The following is a 20,053-nucleotide window of genomic DNA, read 5'->3' on the forward strand; positions in this document are numbered from 1 at the left end:
TGGTGTTGATGATCGAACCAGGGCCTCACACATGCCAGATGAGCAGTCTACCGCTGAGCCACAACCCCAGCCCAAACATGCTGTTATTTAAACCATTCAGCTTTAGGATGACTTTAACATAGAAATAGCTACCTAATGCAATGATCCAAGGGAAAAAGGACTTGCTACTTTTAATTTTCACTTGTGTTTTGACACTTGATGACATCATTCATAATTAATCTGTTGTGCAAGTTGGTTTCACACAAGTGTATTAAAAAGTGCCTCCAATGAGGTTCTAGCTGATTAAGAGATGTGGAGGACATGTGCCTTTGAATGGGAATATGGTTGACTCTGAATCACATGACTGGGCTGGAGTTCAGTCTCTCCTGTGCAAAACATCATCAAGGTCAAATTGATGCCTGAGGGTAAAGGAGATGATATGGGATGATATTATTCATTAATGGGCCCCAGAATGGTTATGGTAAAACTTAGAAAATGGGAAGCCCCTTGGAGCCACAGGAAGAGTGGTATTGCTAGACAGTGTTAGAGGATTCTAAGTAGCAACAGGAAGATAATTCAATGAAAAAACATAAAGTCTATCAACCCATCCAGAAACCCAGTGTATAAACCCTCTCACACATGGGAGAAAACCTCCCACTCTTCAATGAGTGGAGCCAGAACATGCCAAGTAATATTTTCCATGGCAATAAAATTTACCTCATTTAAGATTATGCTTTAACATATTTAAGGTATTCCCTGACACTCAGGCGATACTGAATAAATTTGTTTGTCCAGTTTGTCCTCCACATAGACTGCTTTGAAACACATTGAATAATTTTTTTCCAGACGGTAGACAGTGTGTGGAGCTGAATAGAGAACATGATCCTAAAGAGGGAACACCACCCAGTGACCAGTTAGAGAGAAGCCTGCTGTGTTGACGTCCCAGGAAGAACAGTGAAGGTCGTGATGTGGGAAACAGGGATGGGAGCCAGGACGCAGCTCCCAGTGGAGCGGATGTTTACCCTGCACAAGGCCTTGGGCTGCATGGGAAAGGGAAGAGAGGAAGGAAGAAAAAGGAAAATAAGGAAGAAAGAAGGAACACTAAAGAATGACATGAGCACAGTGAGAAGACAAGGTGTCAGAGTTCATATGCTATACAATGGAGGGTGCAAACGGCTCTCGTATCTAAGTGGAGTGTTTCACTGATGTCATAAGACTCACGGACATTGCTTTAAAAAAAGAGAAGAAAAACTATGTGTTGTGCTGTTATTTGAAAATAATTTATTCTTAAGGGCTGGGAACCTCGCTCAGTGATGGTGAGTGCTTGCCTGGTGTGCATGAGGCCTGGGTTCCATTCCCAGCACTAGGAGAAAAAGAGAAAAGAAAGAAAAAGAAAAAAAATAATCCCACTAACATCCATCCCCAAGAATGGGATCTTAACTAGATTAAGATGTATTCCATGTTGGTGTAATTATATCAAAATGGATTCTGCTGTCATGTGTAACCAAAAGAAAAAAAGAGAGAGAAAATTATTCCTCAAGTTCATGTTGTCCCATGATATGATATGAGTCGGAATTTCCAAATGCTTTCAACTGAAGGGTGGGAATAGGTTTGGGAAAGTAGGAAGTGACCAAGAAAAACCAAAAAGTAGGAAATTAGGAAGTGACCAAGAGAGACCACAAAGTACAAAAAGCCCAGTGTAACAGTTACTTTAATTGTACAGGGAAATTGATGCCAAAGCAATGGAGATTACACTAAAAGGATCAACATTTTATTATATCGTCTGGTTAAAAATAATGGTTTCCAGCTCTAAAACTTGGAGCCTTGAACTCACAGGTGACTCTACTGGGGTGGACCAACTGGTCCCTTTCCAGGTGTCCTCCAAAGGAGTCTCCTCAGAGCACTCTTGATGTCCTTGTTCCTCAGACTGTAGATGAAGGGGTTCAGCATGGGGGTGACCACAGTGTACATCACTGAGGCTGTCGCAATGGAGTGTGAGTTTTGGGTCACAGCAGAACTGAAGTACACACCTAGGCTTGTGCCATAAAATAAGGAGACCACAGAGAGGTGAGATGCACAGGTGGAGAAGGCTTTGTACTTGCCCTGAGCTGATGAGATTGCACGGATGGAGGACACTATCCTGGAGTAAGAGTAAAGGATGCCAGTGAGGGGGCCACCTCCTAGGAAGACAACAGCAACATATAACACCACCTCATTGAGAAAGGTGTCAGAGCAGGCACGCTGAAACACCTGGTTAATTTCACAGAAAAAGTGTGGGATTTCCAAGTTTGAACAAACGGACAACCGCAACACCATCAAGCTTTGTAATAAGGAATTCAGGGCACTTGTGATCCAGGAAGCCAGCGTCAGCAAGCCACAGAGATATGGGTTCATGATAACCATGTAATGCAGGGGGTGACAGATGGCCACATACCTGTCATAGGCCATCACAGCCAGGAGGAAGTTGTCCAACACTATAAATAATGTAAAAAAATAAATCTGTACGATGCAGCCCTCATATCTTATGGCCTTGCTCTGTGTCTGGATGTTCACCAGCATCTTGGGGATGGTGGTGGAGATGAACCAGATGTCCACAAAGGACAGGTTGGAGAGGAAGAAGTACATGGGCGTGTGCAGGTGGGAGTCTGAGATGGTGGCCAGGATGATGAGCAGGTTCCCCAGCACAGTGACCAGGTACATGGACAGGAAAAGCCCAAAGATGAGGGGCTTCAGTTCTAGGTCCTCTGAAATTCCCTGGAGAAGAAATTCTAAAATTTTTGTGTCATTTTTTGATTCCATGTGCTGTACGTAACTACTAAAAAAGAGAAAAATGTCATGACTAATTTTTGTACGTGGTCCTCCACAGGACATTCCATGTGCCATCTCTGACTCAGAATTCAAGTCTCTCTCTTGAAGGATTTATAAATACTATATATTCAATAATTTTAGTAAGTATTTTTCATGCCCTACAGCAATGCACACAGAGATCCCCCATATTCCTGGCACTGTCTAGCCAATGTGGATGGTTGCTGAAATATGAATATCCCTATGATTCAGTAATTCCGTAAGAAGTGGATAAATTATTTTTGACATTGGAGCTAGATTATTTTAAATGTTTCACCATAAAGTAATGCTACATGTTTTTGGAGAATTATTTGAACAGTATAAAACACCTACATATATTAAGACCTCACATGGCACAGCACAAGTGTGCACAATTTTCATATTTTATTTAAAAATGGAAAATAAATGATCCTATAATATATCAGATGGTTATAATTGCAATGAAGGAAACATGGGCATGTAAAAGGGAGAGTAGATGGGGTGCTGTTTTTATAGGGGTCCTGGGAAGACAAGGTGGTATTTGAATACAGACCTCCAACAACAGCAGGGAAGCCACAAGGTTAACTGCAGAAGCAGGTGTCTGGCAGAAGAGGTGAGCAGCACAAAGGCCCTGAGACTGTTGATTGCTGCACATGTCAGTATTCACAAGGGAGCCACTGGCAGCCAGAATGAGCAAGAGGGAGATGGAGGAGAGGTTGTGTCTAAGGATGGTGAGGAAGGTGGACTCCCTAAGATGGTTGAAATTTGAAGACTGTCCAAATGCACAGGGTCACTTTCCACGTATTGTCCATAGTACTTTTGTTTTAACCTGCTTTATTGTAGTGTAGTTACATTTTATACATATATGACATATGCAACCTGATGAGTGCAGACATATGTAAATCCTGGTGGTCCCATCACTACAATGAAAGTCAGAGACTTTCTCCTCCCATGGCATGCCTTTGTTTTTCTGTTTCTTCTGAGGTGAGAATACTGAAAATGAGATCTGTCCTCATAGCAAATTGTCAAGTGCATAATATCACCTGCTAGCCCTAGGTACTAAGTTGCATAGTAGAGGTCTGGACATTAGACATTTTACATAACTGTCACTTGACATCTGTAATCTCCTACCCATGCTTTCCTCTCCTTCCTTGCCTGGAAACCACTGTTCTGCTTCAAGCATCAGAGTTTGACATTATTTTAAATTTCAGATACATGCGAGGATGCATAATTTTGATTTCAGAGTTATCCCAGGGGTCCAGGTGGATTTCTCTTTGTTTATTAGCTTTAGGGCACAATATGACTAGATGAGGATACTATAAGAAAAATTACATACCATGACAGAGTATAATTTAAATTTATTTACCACCCACTTTATTATTTTATAAAACACTAGATAATTTATTTTGTAAAACTCTAGATAATAGAGTTTCTGAGTAAAGGGATATGTGAATCTGCTAGTTTTTAATTTTATTGATTTATTTATTTGGAGGTGCTGGGGTCTAACCCTAGGCTCAAGTACACTAGCCAAGTCCCTTCTCACTGAGCCACATTGCCAGCTGAATCTGCTGGTTTTCAATGCATATTTCAGGGTGGCTATTCAGGAAGTTGGTGCTGTGTAAAGATGACACCTCTACAGGAAGGTGCCCCTTTCTTCAAACTCTTGCCCAAAATAAACACATATGTTTTGGTTTTGCCATAATTTTGTTATCATTACTGATGATGAATCGTGATTAAACTATTATCAAAACTCCATTTATGAGTTCTTACCATGCACATGGGTTAGAGGCACTATGGGCATTGACTCACTGATTTCTGACAGGAACCCCATGATGCTTATTATTTATACAGAATTCCTTTTTATAAAAGGGGATGTCCATAAATATAATGAAGCTTCTAGGTATAAAACATATTTATGAGAAAGACAAAGGCAATCTTTGGCTGAATGCAGAAGATATTGTTTCACAAGAGGGCAGAAGATGATGGCTATTTTAAAAATAGAACCAATCCGCAAAAGCAAAATAAGAGAAATTAGATCTTCCATAGGATGGCAAATGGTATCCACAGGACACCAATTAAAAAAAGGAAACCATAAATGGATCCAAGAGGGATCAGGGGAGTGGGGACAGGGTGGGCACAGCACTGGGGACTGAATTGGAGCAGTAGTATTCCACACTTTGTGATATTGTCAAAGTGTATCCTGGTGTTGTATATAACTGAAAATAATAAGTTAAAAAAATCTGTAAAAGAAAAAGTTATAAATGGCAATTGACTACTACTACTAACCATTTCTCATGGTTTTATACCAAATGAACATGGTTCTCTCCCTTGAAGAGGGGATAGAAAATTTCTGAAGTTACCAGGAGCTGTAAGTTACCCCTCTACAAGACAGGGCTTTGGAGTTCCAATGAATAGGGAACCTCAGACTGTGGTCTTTTAATTTGGGTAGTTCCTCTGGGAAGGAACTACCCAAATTTAAAGAAAGCAATTGGACATTTGGGTCTGCAATATGATTGAACAGATTTGTCCACAAATATTCTAAACTTTGACTTATATGCTCTGTCAAATATATTTATGAATTTATAGAAACAGTAAACTTAGGAGGAAAAAGAAACCTCCAACTCATTTTATTTTGAAAACAAATGAAATCACAAAATAAACACTAAGATCTGATAAAAATAATAAACTTGTATAAGCAATTTGGAATTGCAAAGAGTAATAAAATAAACTTTATTCAGCCTCAGCAATAATGAAAACATTGTAGCAAAATGTAGTTTAGTTTTCCCTTTGACGTATCAAATAAAATTCATTTTGTTATGTGAATACCTAGCCCAAGAGAAAAGACTGTGAAATGCCTGTCTCACAAGCTATTGTTGCAAGGTTAATATTGGTAAGCAACCCAGTAGTCTGATCCTGTAATGAATAAAGAAACAGGATCAAATACACATCACAATAAAAAGATTTTCCTGCACATCTCTCCAAACCACATACTCAATTTTCTAATTCCATATAGGAAAAACTCTTTGGATATGTTTAAATTTTATGTGATATTGTTTACACCACTTCTTCATTCAGTCTCATCCAGTTAGCTTTCCATCATTGAATCGTCGACAATGATCTATGCATGCATTACAGAGTCTAAAAATTACCAATTAGGTAGGGAAACAAACACAGTAACTCTCTGTTGTGGGATGGGCTGGGTTGGTTCTCCGGTGACCTCCCATAAATTCCATTCTCAGTGAGTCTTGCCTACAGAACCTGCTGGGGTCTTAGACTTACCTGGATGGGGCCTCTGGGAAGAAAGTCTCCATGTGGAAGTCTGAATTCTGGTCTGGATGGCTAGTGATGGAAAACAAAGCTCTGTCCCTAGACAAGACAGGAGGAAGGAGTAAAGCACTGGTTTACTCTCTGTGGGATATCACCCGAGCATCTATTTGTAGCTCCCTGTTCTGCTCATCAGGTACAATTCTTCTTGTTACTCCATTCCCTGATCTCCTGATTTCCCTGTGGACTTTTGTCTGCACAGAAGGGAAAATTTATCTACTCATTCCATATTCCCAAGAGACAAGGTTAGAAATTATGGCGAATTTTGTCTTCTTAACTCTTTCTCTGGGAAGCCTCCTGCCCACTGAAAGTCTAACCTCCTTAGCATTTCTGCCATGTCCTAGTTACAAAATCCTCCACAGTCTGAGGTTCCCCATTCATTGGAACTCCAAAGTCCTGCCTTGTAGAGGGGCAATTACAGCTCCTGGTAACTTCAGAAATTTTCCATCCCCTCTTCAAGGGAGAGAACCATATTCATTTGGTATAAGATGATGAGAAATGGCTACAACTCTTGACTTCATCATGCTTTTGGCAAAGCAGTTATGATATTCATGTTTGGAACACAAACTAAGCATTGTCATTAACTCATTTGTGAAACATTTAGAGATTGTAAGAGATAAACTTGTTATTTTTGTTTACTCTGTTCTAAAGTTAGAATCTTGCAATCCTAGCAAACAAATCCTTGCAATTTCATTTTTACACCTGTCCATTATATGAGGTCTATAGTATTAGGGACCTATTTTACATTTGCACAAATAGGACAGAGATGAATTAAGTGATCTTCCCAAATGTTGTGAACTGAGTAAGGATGAATATTACCCAAGGTGTTCCCAGTTCTCCTGTTCCAGGGAAGTGGCTCTCCACCAGGGGTGATCGTGTACCCAGGAGACATTGGTGATGTCTGGAGAAATTGTGGGTTGTTAAACTGGGGAGTTGGTGCTGCACCTGGTAGGCTGAAGTCAGGGATGGCACTCAGCATCCTGCAAAGTAGTAACACATAGTAGTATCTAGGTCCAAGGTCAACAGTGGGGCATTTGAAAAATACTTTTCCAGACCAGAACTTCTCCAATATCATTCAGGGATCTGGTTTGAATGTAGATTATGGTTTGGGTGGTCAGGGTGTCAGAAATTGAACATTTGTAACCAATGGCCAGTTAATATTGATCACCTTTTTAAAAGTAGATAAAATTGTATTAATTATGACATAAATCATAATCTTTTGATGTGGTTATGTATATTGGAATGAATAAATATAGCTCATTAACATACACATTACTTCACATAGTTTCCATTTTTGTGGTAAGGACACTCAATATTCACTCTTGGTACTTTTCAAGATTCAACATATTGTTACCTGTGCTTACCATGGTGTGCAGTAGTAGATCTCTCCTCATTTATCCCTCCTAACTAAATACTGTATCCTTCAACCAACATCTTCACAAACTTCCCTTCCCCAATCCACCCAACCCTCCTCACTACTATTCTAACCTTCAGTTATATAGAATCAAATATTTTAGTTTCTGACAGATCCAATGGCATTCAGCTGTAATCTTAGTGACTTCAGAGGTTGAAAAGGAGGATTATAAGTTTGACCCCAGCCTCAGCAATTTAGTGAGGCCCTAAGCAACTTAGTGAAATCATGTCTAAAAAGAAAAAACAAAAAGGCTGGGCATGTGGGTCAGTTGTAAAACACCTCTGTGTTCAACCTAGTACCTCCCCTGCCAAAAAAAAAAAAAAAATTAGATTCTGCAGAGTGAGGTCATATGGAAGTTGTCTTCCTATATCTGCCTAATTTCATGTAATAAAAAAGTTCTATGTATTTTGTTGAATGTGACAGGATTTTATCCATTTTTATGCCTGGATCATATTTCATTGTTACGTGTGCCAAATTTCCTTTATTCATTCATCTGTTGAAAGACACTTAAGTAGAATCCAGATTTTGCTTTTAAAAATAATGCTTCAAAGAATATGGAAGTACAAATATCTCTTTGAAATACTGATTTCATTTGCTTTGGATGACTACCCGGTGGTGGGTTTGTCAGATCACATGGTGGTTCCATTATTGACCAGTGAGGCTGTTGTCCAGCATCAGAGTTAAGCCCGGCATTTTGAGGCCTTCTCCACCATGAAGGCCTCCATCAGCTCTGTTCTGATCTTAGGTGGTCAGATGTGGACTCAGCTCAGCTTCTGCCTAGACAAGTTGACACTGGCCTCTTCTATATGTCCTCCATAACAGGAAATCAAATGTACAGACCTTGGCTCCTTATATACAAACTGGGTAGATTCCTCCTTCTTCATGGAGTTTCTATGTGAACTAAGCCATAGGTTGAAGCCCACAGGAAATGACCTGCCCAGAGCAGATGCTCCACAGATAGCAGACATTGTGACCATCACCTTGTTTCTCATTGGCTCAGGTCACTGTGACATCACAAGGGTTTCCTGGCACAGGAAGTGAGTCTAGCATTGAGCTACTCCCAGGAGACAGGGAGGGTTTGGAGCGGACCCAGGGAGGCAGCTCAGAGCCTGAGTCCACCACCCTGAGCTGTGTTGGACTCATGGAAACTGTCTTTGACCCACACGAAATGGCACCAAATAGGCCCAGTAAGGGTTTTCTATCTCTTCTAAGCTGCTTCACTGTGTTTCACTCTCGGGAAGATCTGCAAAGCTGATGTCTCTGGTTGTGTCAAATGATTTCTTGCCTCCTCCTCCTCCTCCTTCTTGCAAATCCAGAGAACATGACTCACAAATTTTGATGTCATCAGAAATGTCTTATCTTTTCTCCTTCTGCCCTGATAGTATTTATTTTATGCCTCACAATTGCTTATTGCTCCTGCTTTCTCTAAGAAAAGTGTATCACTCCACCCAACTGCTTTGGGCTTGGACAGAGTCTCAACTGATCCAGCTGAATGTCCTCAGATGGCCTCTAGACACTGATGACTGGATGATTAAATTTGGGTGCCACCTTGACTGGTTTGAGGGATGTTGAGGGTTGGTAAATTCCTTCCAAGTATTTCTGGAAGGCTCTTTCCAGAGAGGAGTATTGTGGTGTCTGCAAACTGAATGGGAAAGATCTGCCCTGAATGTGAGCCATGCTATGTAAATGTCTGAGGCCAGGATGGGACAGGAAAGTGTAAGAAGGGGGAGACTCTCTCTCTTCTTCCTCTGGAACCAGGGCTGGTTGTCTTCTGTTGCTTCTGTAAAGCATCAGACTTTCATTTCTTCAGTATTTGGCATGTCGGACTCACACCAGAATCTTCTGAAGCTCTTGGGCTTTGAGCCTTAGGGCTGGGGCCTGAAATATTGTTCTGTCTGGTTCTGAGAGTTCCAGCTTTTTGTACTGAGTAACCTGATTTGCTTCTCTGGTGTTCAGCTTGCAGAGGACATTATAGAAATACTCATCCTCTGGAATTGTGTGAGTCAATCCTGTGCCTATAGCCATATCTCTATCCATCGGTCATCTGTCCATCCATCTGCCCTCTGTCAGTGTGCTGGTTCAGTTTCTCTGGAGAACCCTGACTGATACATGTGACATACATTAATTTACAGAATGTGGGGAGACACACCTTACAGAGGTATCATGAGAGTCTTCACTTCCCCTGTCTTTCTGTCTGTTAGGATGATGTGCACCTCTTGCCTAGAATGGTTCCTCAGCTGTGATCCCTGAATGATGATGCACATGGAGCAGAGCATGGCCTGGGCAGAGCCACACAGTCTGCCGCCTACATGCAATGTGGTAGAGACTCCTCTCTCTTTATATGCAAGTGTTGGGATCTGAGGTGTTGTTTGTTATCAAAGCAAAGTTGAGCCACTCACCGCTTTATGGTGCTTAAATTATTTAACAAACAGGTCAGGTGGACACACAGTGTACATGCTTGTTTGTGGCTTGTACATGGGAATTAAAACCAGGCTGGAAGTGGTGGTCGGATAAAATGGGCACCCAAACACCGTTAAACAGAATATGTGCTAGTTTCCTATAGTGCCATGGGACTCCTGTGATTTTTAAGAATCTATTATATAATTTATAAATAGCTAGAAGTGCAGAGCTTGAAGGTTCCAGACACAAAGTAATGATAAGGGCATGGAAATCTCACTGATTTTACCAGTACGTGTTATATACTGAGAAATCAAACTATACCCTGTAAATATGCACAAATTTAATGTATTATCAAAAAAAATGGAAGATGGAAATGGTAACCAGCCTGATTAGATAATTGCAAGCTGTATACATATGGATACACACTATGACCTTTGAATTTTTACAAGTAAAATGGTAACCTATATGAGAATGTCCCATTTCCCTTTTCCTATCCTTCAATAAACTTTCAAAGGGAAAGAGTGGGTCCCCTCATAGAAGAGAGAAACAGAGTGCCTCTCCTGCTTTCCAGTTTTATTGGGGATCCCAGAGAGGTTTCCGTAGATTCCTGCTCATGTCCACTTCTTGCATTTGATTGACAACAGGAAGACATCAGAATTACATGTCCATATTGTCATGACAACTCTAGGTTACCTTGGCCCATGCTGACAGGTTCTAATTGGATACGTAGCCACAAATTCTTATAGATTCATGATTAGAAGGCATTACCTGTACCTCCCTGAGTTTCAAGATCTGGTTTATGAAAAGGCTCACAAAATGTCCCCCTTAAGTTTCTCTTATTGACATTATTTTGGGCCTGTATTTCTCCTGCATATAACACATAGTTTGCTGAGGAATGTGACATATTCTGTCCACTTAGCCCAGGCAGGATAAATTGCTCCTTGGAAAAGAAAGCAGGTGGGGATCAGTAGAGTGGGCCCATTTTATAGAATTATTCCCTTAACCTTGTGCATCTGTCTGTTTCCTATCAAGATGAAACTGGATTTTCCCCTTCTCTTGATAGAGGGGTTTGGGCAGACTGCAGGCTTTTCCAATTCCCTTTTGGGTTCTTGTCTCACAAATTTAAAGAATAAATGGAAGGTAAGAACCAACCAAGTAGGATTTACTTGAGTGAGAGCAGAAGAGAACTCCTGCAATGCAGGAGGGGACCTGAGAGCAGGAAAACAGTTTTGGTTGCTAGACTAGGGGATAGTATGGTTTTTGGTCTGAGCATTGACCAAAATCTATGTTAAACAGTCATTGAAAAAATACCAGAACTATTGTCTGTGTCCTTCAGCCTTTGAGTTTTAACCCTTACAGTAATTCCCATCAGGGTCATCTTTACCTTCTATTTTCCCCCAGTCTGGGGCAAAGGAGTTGGAAAGTTCCCAAGGGTAAGTCTCATGGTCTTTACAGTTGAAAAAAGCCTCAGGGGGCCCATTAGTGTTTCCTAAAATTAGTTTCCTGGTGTGGTCTTCACATTCAAGAAGACCTTCATGGAGGCCCATTACCCTGATTGCCTGACCATTGACTATTCTTATAGTTGTTATAAAAAGAGCAAAGTAGTGGCACCAACTGTCATGAAGACCAGTGGCAGTGGAGAGAAGACACAGAGACAAACCCGTAGATGGAGTCATCTGACCCTTGACAAAGTGTTGCAAGAAGACAGCTCTCCCACATTTTATGTTGGTGCATTATAGCTGTACATAGGTGGGATTTGTTGTTACATATTCATACATGCACATAATTTAACCATAGCATTTGTCCCATTTCACTCCCCTGTATTTCCCTTTTCCCTTCCCTCCTCTCACCCTCCCAAGAATCAATAAGTGGGGTTGAATTTTAATCAAATTAAAAATCATTTGCACAGCAAAGTAAACAAAGAGTTTGTTGAGAGAATCTACAGAATGGGAGAAGATCTTGGCCACTTGCAGCTCAGACTGGGGATTAATATCCACAACATATAAAGAGCTCAAAAAACTTAACACCAAAAAAAAATTAAGAAATGGGCAAAAGAACTAAACAGATGTTTGTCAAAAGAATAAATATAAATGGACAAGAAATTTAAGAAAAAAGTCTCAACATCTCCACCAACCAGGGAAATGCAAATTTAAATTATATTGAGATTTCATCTCACTCCAATCAGAATGATAAGTATCAAGAATATAAAAAACAATAAATGCTGGCAAAGATGTGGGGGAAAGATACACTTACATGTTGTTGGAGGGAGTGTAAGTAAGCACAACCACCCTGGAAAGAAGTATGGAGATTCTTGAGAAAACTAAGAATGGAACCATCACACTATCCAGCTGTCCTACTCCTTAGTATATATCTAAAAGATCTAAAATCAGTATTGTAAGGGTTCTGTGTTTGGGATTGTGGTCTCTGATGACCTCATGGCTGTGGCAAGTTTGGTGGCTGCGGAAGTTTCTGTAAAAAAATACAGGATGCCTAGCTGCTAGGAAAGTTGCTGTGCAGACACAGGATGCCTAACTGCTGTAGCAATCCCCTCCATGAGGAGGCTCTGTGCTAGAGTCTTATCAGCCTCAACCTCAGGCACACAGGTCCTTTAAACAAAGGACTTTCTTGAGAGCTACACAGAGCTCCTAACATTGCACATTGTATGTAACTGAGGAATAAGCTGCATAATTTTGCCAACTCTGTAACCTGCATAAGGACACAATGAACAATAATGTACTACTGATGCCAGTGACCTAATGAAACCTATTGGTATAAATAAAGCTGCCAGCTTGGGCAAGAGGCCATTCTGCCTCTGCAACACCTTCTGTCTCCTTTTGATTTCTTTACAAAGTATTCTACAATGACAAGGCCACATCGATGTTTATAGCAGATAATTCACATTAGCCAAGCTATAGAACCAGCCTAGATGCCTGTAAACAGATGAATGGATAAAGAAAATGTGGTATTTACACACAGTGGAGTTTTACTCAAATGAATGATCTAGAGAACATCAGGCTAAGTGAAAAAAAAGCAAGACCCAGATGTCAAGAGTGGAATTTTTTTTTTCTCTCATTTGCAAAAACTAGAGCAAAATAAGGAAAAAAAGGAGGGAGGGGATTCCCTGAAAATGGGAGGGAGATCAGTGAAGGAGATAAACAGGTTTGAGGGGGAGAGAAGAGGGCGGAATGGTGGAATAAAATTAAAGAAACTATGCTAGGTACATACATGAATATACCACAGTGAATTTCAATTTCTATATATCTATAAAACATTAATTATAAACAACATAAATAAATGTAAGTAAGACCAATAGAGCAGAGAAGTGGAACAGGAGAGGGAGGAGGGCTAGATGGTGACTGAGTGGAGCAAATTATATTCTATGCTTATGTGATTGTGTCCAAGTGAACCCCGATAATGCACAGATAAAGACAGAAAACATTTTTTTAAAGACAAAATTTGGACTTTATCAAAATTGTGTAAGTTTGCTCCTCAAATGACTCAATGAGTAGAGTGGAAAAGGAAGCCATTGACTAAAAAAAAAAAAAAGATATACACATGCACACGTATCTGGTAAAGAATTTGCATCCTCCTAAAAATGGAAGAGGAAAAAAATGCAAAATCGGCAAAAGACTTGAAGACCATCTTCAAAAAATATTTGGAAAAGGCCAATAAGCACGGTAAGCAAAATGTCTGCACTGGAGCCCAGCCAGGAACGGCAGAGTCCACACCGTGAAGCACCGTGTTCCATCACCTTTGATCACACTTGTCTAGGCACAGCATCAGTATCACTGTCACCCTAAGGTCAGAAGGCTGCACAGAGGTGTTCCCAGTGCCCTCTTCATGTCCCTGTGCCTCAGGCTGTAGATGAAGGGGTTCACCATGGGGGTGACCAGGGTATACAGGGTGGAGGCCAACACCCCTGTCCAGGAGGTGCGTGTCCCTGTGGAGCTGAGGTAGACCCCCAGGCAGGCTCCATAGAACAGGGAGACAACTGAGAGGTGAGAACCGCAGGTGGAAAGGGGTTTATACTCCCCTCCTGCTGTTGAGATCCTCAGGACAGAAGCCATAATTTGTGCATTAGAGAAAAGGATCCCAGCAAGAGGATAAAAGCCCTTGACACATGTCACAATGTTACTGTTGAAGGACACATAACAGGAAAGATGAGCACCTGAGCAGTTCAGAGAAATAGTGCAGGATGCCCACGTCTGTGCAGGAGAAAAGCTGTCTCACAGTCAGACTCTCAGGAAGGGCTCCCAGCACACTGAGGAGCAGGTTGGGCACAGAACCTGGGGCTCGTGAGGACAGGGTGGTGCAGGGAGTGGCAGATGGCCACCAAGTGCTCATAGGCTATGACAGTAATACCTAAATCATCCAGGTGTTCCAAAACTGAAAAAAAAGAAAAAAAATACTCCAATGATTTGGAACGCCTAGGTCATGACCCTTCTGTGCACCTGGATGTTCACTAGCATCGTTGGGACCATGATGGAAGTGTAACAGATGTCAGCAAGATTGAAACAGGAAGAAATAGAAAATCTGAAATAGAAGAAAATCTGAATGGCCTGATAAGGAGTGAGGAGAATGAGTCAGTACTAAGACATGTCCCCTCTGAGAAGATGCAGGTGTCACTTCTGAATTCTCCAAAACATTTGAAGAGCTAGTAGCAAGCCTTCTTAAACCTTTCCAAAATAAATCAAAGACCCAACCCCAGTGTATAAGGTCAACATTACCCCCATGTCAAAACCATAAAAGGACCCAGAAAACGTCAGGGTGATATCCATGATGAAGATACATGCCAAAGTCCTCAATAAAAATGCCAGCAAACCAAGCCCACCAGAACATCAAAAAGATTCTAGAGCATGTTCCAGGGAAACGTATCACAGGAAGGCAAGGATGGTTCAACATATCAAATCAATAAATGTAGAATCTCCTATCAACAGAAGGAAGGGCAAAAACTGTCAGGTAAGCTCGATAGATTCAGAAATAACATAAAACTCAACACCCCATTTACAGTAAAATGCAACAAATTAGGTAAAAAAGGAACATTTCTCAACAATAAAGATTACAATGACAGACCTACAGGTAACACTATTCTGAATGGGGAAAGGATGGAGACTTTTCCTCTAACATCTGGATTAAGGAAAAGGGCCCACTGATTCCTATTCACCATAATACTGGAAGTCAGAGCAAAAGCAGGCAGACCAGAGAAATAATAAGGGAATCCAAACTGAAAAAGGAGAAAAGAAATTCCCCTTTGCATATGACATGTTTTGAAGATTATATTTAGTTGACTTATTTTATACATTTATAGGTACTGTGATAATACAAGATGTATATATCATGTACAATGATCAAACCAGGGTGTTAGTATCCCATCTCCTTAAACATTTTTCATTTTCTCTGTGTGGAGCCCAAATATTTATTGATCATCTATTATGTTCCAGGCACCTGGTCCTTGTCCTTGTTGCCTTTCCATTCTATTTGTGAACTGAATATTTCTGTCTCCTCTAAAATTCGCTTGTTGAGCTCCTAATTCTCTGTGGGCCCAGTTGGGCAGATGAGTTAACCATTCGAAGCTCCCCAGGTATGAATGTGGCATGAGGACTGATCACAATGAATGAACTTTTGGAAAGAAACTTTAAATATATTACTACTTTACAGACAATATTATCACATACATAGAAAACCCTAACGTTGTCTTAAACTGTTAGAAATAATAAATTCTGCAAAGCCACAGAATACAAAATCAATATACAAAAAATAGTGGCATTTCTATACAACTAGCTAAAAAAAAGAAAGAAACAAAACAATCCCATTTATATTGCAACAAAAACCAAGTAAATAAAATACTTATAAATTAACTAAATTAACTATGCAGTGAAAATTATTGAAGATTGGTAAAGGGAATTAAAGAATTTGAAGATAAATGGAAAGAGACTTGGTATTTGTAGATTGGAATAATTGATATTATTAAAATGCCCATATTAGACAAAGTAATCTATACACTTAAAACAATCCCTATATTCTTTTTTAAAAATTTTATTCATTTAAATAATTAATTTTAAATTTTTTCTTTTGGTACTGGGGATTGAATACAGGAGCACCCTTCATGAGCTAAATCCCATTTCATTTTATTTTTAAATTTTGAGACAGAGTCTAAGTTGCTGAGAGCATCAGTAAGTTCTTCAGGTTGCCCTTGAATTTACAATTCTCCTTCCTCAGCCTGGCTAGTCTCTGGGATTACAGGTATGTTGCTGGCACCTCTGTTAAAATTCTAATACTACTCTTTTATTTTTTATTTGTTCTTTTCAATTACATATGACAATAGAATGTACTTTGACATATCGTACATACAGGGAGTATAACTTCCTGTTCTTGTTACACTGGTTACATATTCATATAGGAACATAAGAGAGTTATGTTCGATTCAGGAATAAACTTTTATTTAAAAATTGATAATAGTATATTCTTATAAGTTGTAAATCACAAGGCAGTGTGCATAAAAATATCTAAGTATATGGTTTTGAATTATCAAGTGTCCTATATATACATGGTTACGTGACAGCTCTTAACTCAGGTTATAAACATGACAATTTCAGTTGTTTTAGTTTCATGAAGCCAACGATTCTAGTAGTCTTTGCTTTTTATCAAGAGATCACAATTCACCCCCTTGTTGAAGACAGAAATAGTAAATTTTCTGGAGATATCAGGGACTGTGTCACAAACACAAGTCAGGCTTCAGGGACCCATGAGACAGGGCAGGCTTGTCCCTTTAGACTTCAGAGAAAACTTTAGGTTTGGTCGTGGATAAGGTGTTAGGAGCCTAGATCTCTGGAAGGCAGAAGCTTTTGTGAGAAAAAGAAATAAAGACTAGTCCCCTGACGTGTACCCTGTATATATTGGGAAGACAGAATTTGTAATAAAAATTGCTTTTGGTGCACAGCAACATCCTAAAGGGAAATGATGTGTTTGGGGTTGGAAATGTGCCTAATGAGCAGACACCCTGAGCTGTTAAGTATCTCCCCTACCCTCATTCCCCAGCCTGTGCAGCCTTGGACTGGAGGAGATGTGGTTGCTTTCTCAGGAGTCTTGCATCTGGCTGGGGACTGCTGATTGACTCCTTCCAGATGTCTTGTCTTGAAACAGCCTCTGTCTCTCTCATCAAACATTCAGAGAGGAATCAGGATCCATCAGGAGACCATCCATCCAGAACCCACCCAGGTGAGTCTGAGAGCCGAGCAGGTGCTGCAGGAAGGCATCAGAGAATCTGGAAGCCAAGAACGAGTACCTAAGGTCACCTGAGAGCCAATCTGGGAAAGTGCCCTCGCCCAGAGCTGAGAGGTTGCTGAGATTGTTTGCTAAATTATTTGATTAATTCATTGATGTGTTTATTTATTGTGCTAAAAAGAGGAGTGAATAGAGAGCTCAGCAATGCCAGGCAAGTCCTTGATGACCATGGGGTGAGGGCAAAGGCAGCCCCCTCAGAAGAGGGCGTGGAGGCTCAGAGTGGTTTCAGTGTAAGTAGAGCATGTGTCCCAGGACCTTTGCAACCAATTTGGTGGAAAACAAAAGATGCATTGCTGAGGAGGGACACAGAATGAAGGGCAGCAATTCTTACTTCTGAGATGGAGCAGAATTTTGATGAGCTTATTGTTATCAAATGTCCATGTTCTACAGTTATCAGTATTTCAATGGATTTTTCTAACTTGATGTTTCTCCTTTGAGTTTTGGAGGGGTGCATCTGGCCATAAAAAGTTTTACTTTTTATTTAGTGAATAATCTATCTTATTACTTCTGATTTTCTTGCCTTATTTAAAGTAATTTTAGCTATGAACTTTTATGACACTTTTTTTTTTTTGGTATTAGGGATTGAACTGAGGGGCACCTGACCACTGTGCCACATTTCCAGCCCTAATTGCAATTTTGTATTTTATTTAGAGTCTGGGTCTCATTGAGTTGCTTAGTGCCTCCCTTTTGCTGAGGCTGGCTTTGAATTCTTGATCCTCTCACCTCCTGCTTGACCCCTCCCTGATGTCTTGTCTTGAAACAGCTTCTTTCTCTCACATCAAATAGCCAGGGAGGAATTTGGTTCCAGGAGGAGACCTTCCATTTGGAACCCACCCATGTGAGTCTGAGAGCCCAGGAGGTGCTGCAGAAAGCATCAGAGAATCTGGAAGCCAAGTACGTGTACCTAAGGTCACCTGAGAGCCAATCCAGTCTCACCCAGAGCTGGGATTACAGGCATGCACCACACTATATGACACTTTCTGGATGTTCTTATCAAACATATTGCTAACTTTCATATTGAGGTCTTTAATTCCTCTTAATTTTTAGTAAGATGTGTGAGCTAGGGGATCACCTTCATTTCTTCCAGGTAGAGAGCCAACTATGTCATTATTTAACTATACAAGGATCTCTTAAAAAAAAACAAAACAGAAATATGACTGTCTTTTATTCCACCTAAAGAGTGAGGCAGAATTCCCTGTTCGTTCAACAAATCTACTAACTTAGCATCTGAGGAATGTTCCTCATTATGTTCTTTTACAACTAAGTCTTTGCGAATTTAATTATGAAATTATTGGTAATATTATCTTCATTCACTGAATGTTTGAGGCTCTGTTCAATTTTTAAATACAGTTGTTTTGCAGTCACTCAGTTTAACCTTGCTCTGCCCCCTGCTATCTTTTGTTTACTCCACAACTTCTGCTTTTCTGTAATTTTATTCTATATCTTGAACGCCTATTCACATACTGCTATGAACACAGACACTCAAACAAATCTGGTGCAGTCTGTTCCTGTGGGTATTGATCCTCAGTCCTGGACAATGTGATGGAAGAAAGGTGTGCATGATGTAATGCTCTCAGGGATAAGCTTTAGCCAGGGTGTTATTCAATGTAAAAGATAGAATTTTCATGTGTGGAAGATTTTATAACATACTCTTAAGAGCTCTTTGTTGGATGAAGACCACAACAAGACTGAGTTGTGCTCATTGGTTTTGTCTTAAGAGTTCAAAACTGAAAGACTGTGAATCAAATGGAAAATATACCACACGAGAAATCAAGAAAGGGGCCTGTCTTGTCTGCCACTGTGCACATAAAACCCGACTCCATAGTTCCTTTCTGGGTCTAGCTTTTTCCCCATCAGTGACAAATGTTTTTCACTCTCACAGGAGTGGAGAGAAGAAGAGAAGTTTCCAGAGTTGGGGGGTGGTACAAAGGGGAACAAGAAGGAGGCAAAGTTGACTAATGGATACAAAGTTACAGGTAGATAAGTGGAGTAAATAATGTTGGTATTCTATCCGCAGCAGCATGACTCTGAGTAATTCCAAGTACCTATAAGGGAGGGTTTTCAGTAATCTTAGCATAATAAAATTATAAAATACTTGAGTTAATTATGGACATGGATATCCTGTTTTGTTCATTATACAGTATATAGGTATTGAAATTCCATATTCTATACATTAAATATGTACTATTCCTGTGTCAGTAAACAATGAAATGAAAGAAAACTCCAGTCAGTCAAATCAATATCGAATGGCACAGGAATGCTTCATATCAATCTGTGCAAATTTTCTTGTCCTTTATATATTTTTTATTAATTTTTTTTCTCCCCTTTGCCCTTGGTTTTTGTATATCTGCTTATTATACAGGTGTCGTGGTGTCAAAAATATGTGATAACACTTGCCTTTTGAGACTCTTGTTGATCTTTTGCTTTTTAAATTTTATTTATTTGTAGTCCTCAAGAAAGCAGGCAGGACTTGAAATGACAGAATTGGGGAGTCGTTTTCTCCCCATCACCTCTGGGGGACCACAGAGGTTACGAGCCTTCTTCCTTCTCAGAGCCACTTCACGTCTCAGTTTATTGAGCAGATTTTTATATTCCTTCCTTTCTCTTTCTCTCCTTTTCTTTTTTCCTTTGCAGCCCTGGGGATTGAGCCCAGGGACTCCTGCACGCCAGGCAAGTGCTCTACCACTGAGCCACTCTCCGCCTGGTGTTTTGTATCGCTTTATGCCCAGGGGTTCAAAATGGCCACACTGAAAGGAAACTCCAAGTTTTCATGTGTATGAAATATTCACAAACTGGAATTTCTGGGTACCACCAGTGCATCTATTTGAA

General features: G+C 40.2%; 1 pseudogene across 1 annotated transcript; it reads right to left on the reverse strand.

Moving 5' to 3' along the window:
* Positions 1 to 1,766: 1,766 nt before the first annotated feature.
* LOC308643244 (olfactory receptor 7A10-like) lies at positions 1,767 to 2,778 on the reverse strand (annotated as a pseudogene). The gene has a single exon. The product of its transcript is annotated as an olfactory receptor 7A10-like (transcript).
* Positions 2,779 to 20,053: the final 17,275 nt, after the last annotated feature.

This window comes from Spermophilus citellus (assembly GCF_964194105.1).
Source record: "Spermophilus citellus genome assembly, chromosome: 3".
In the NCBI taxonomy this organism is placed as follows: domain Eukaryota; kingdom Metazoa; phylum Chordata; class Mammalia; order Rodentia; family Sciuridae; genus Spermophilus; species Spermophilus citellus.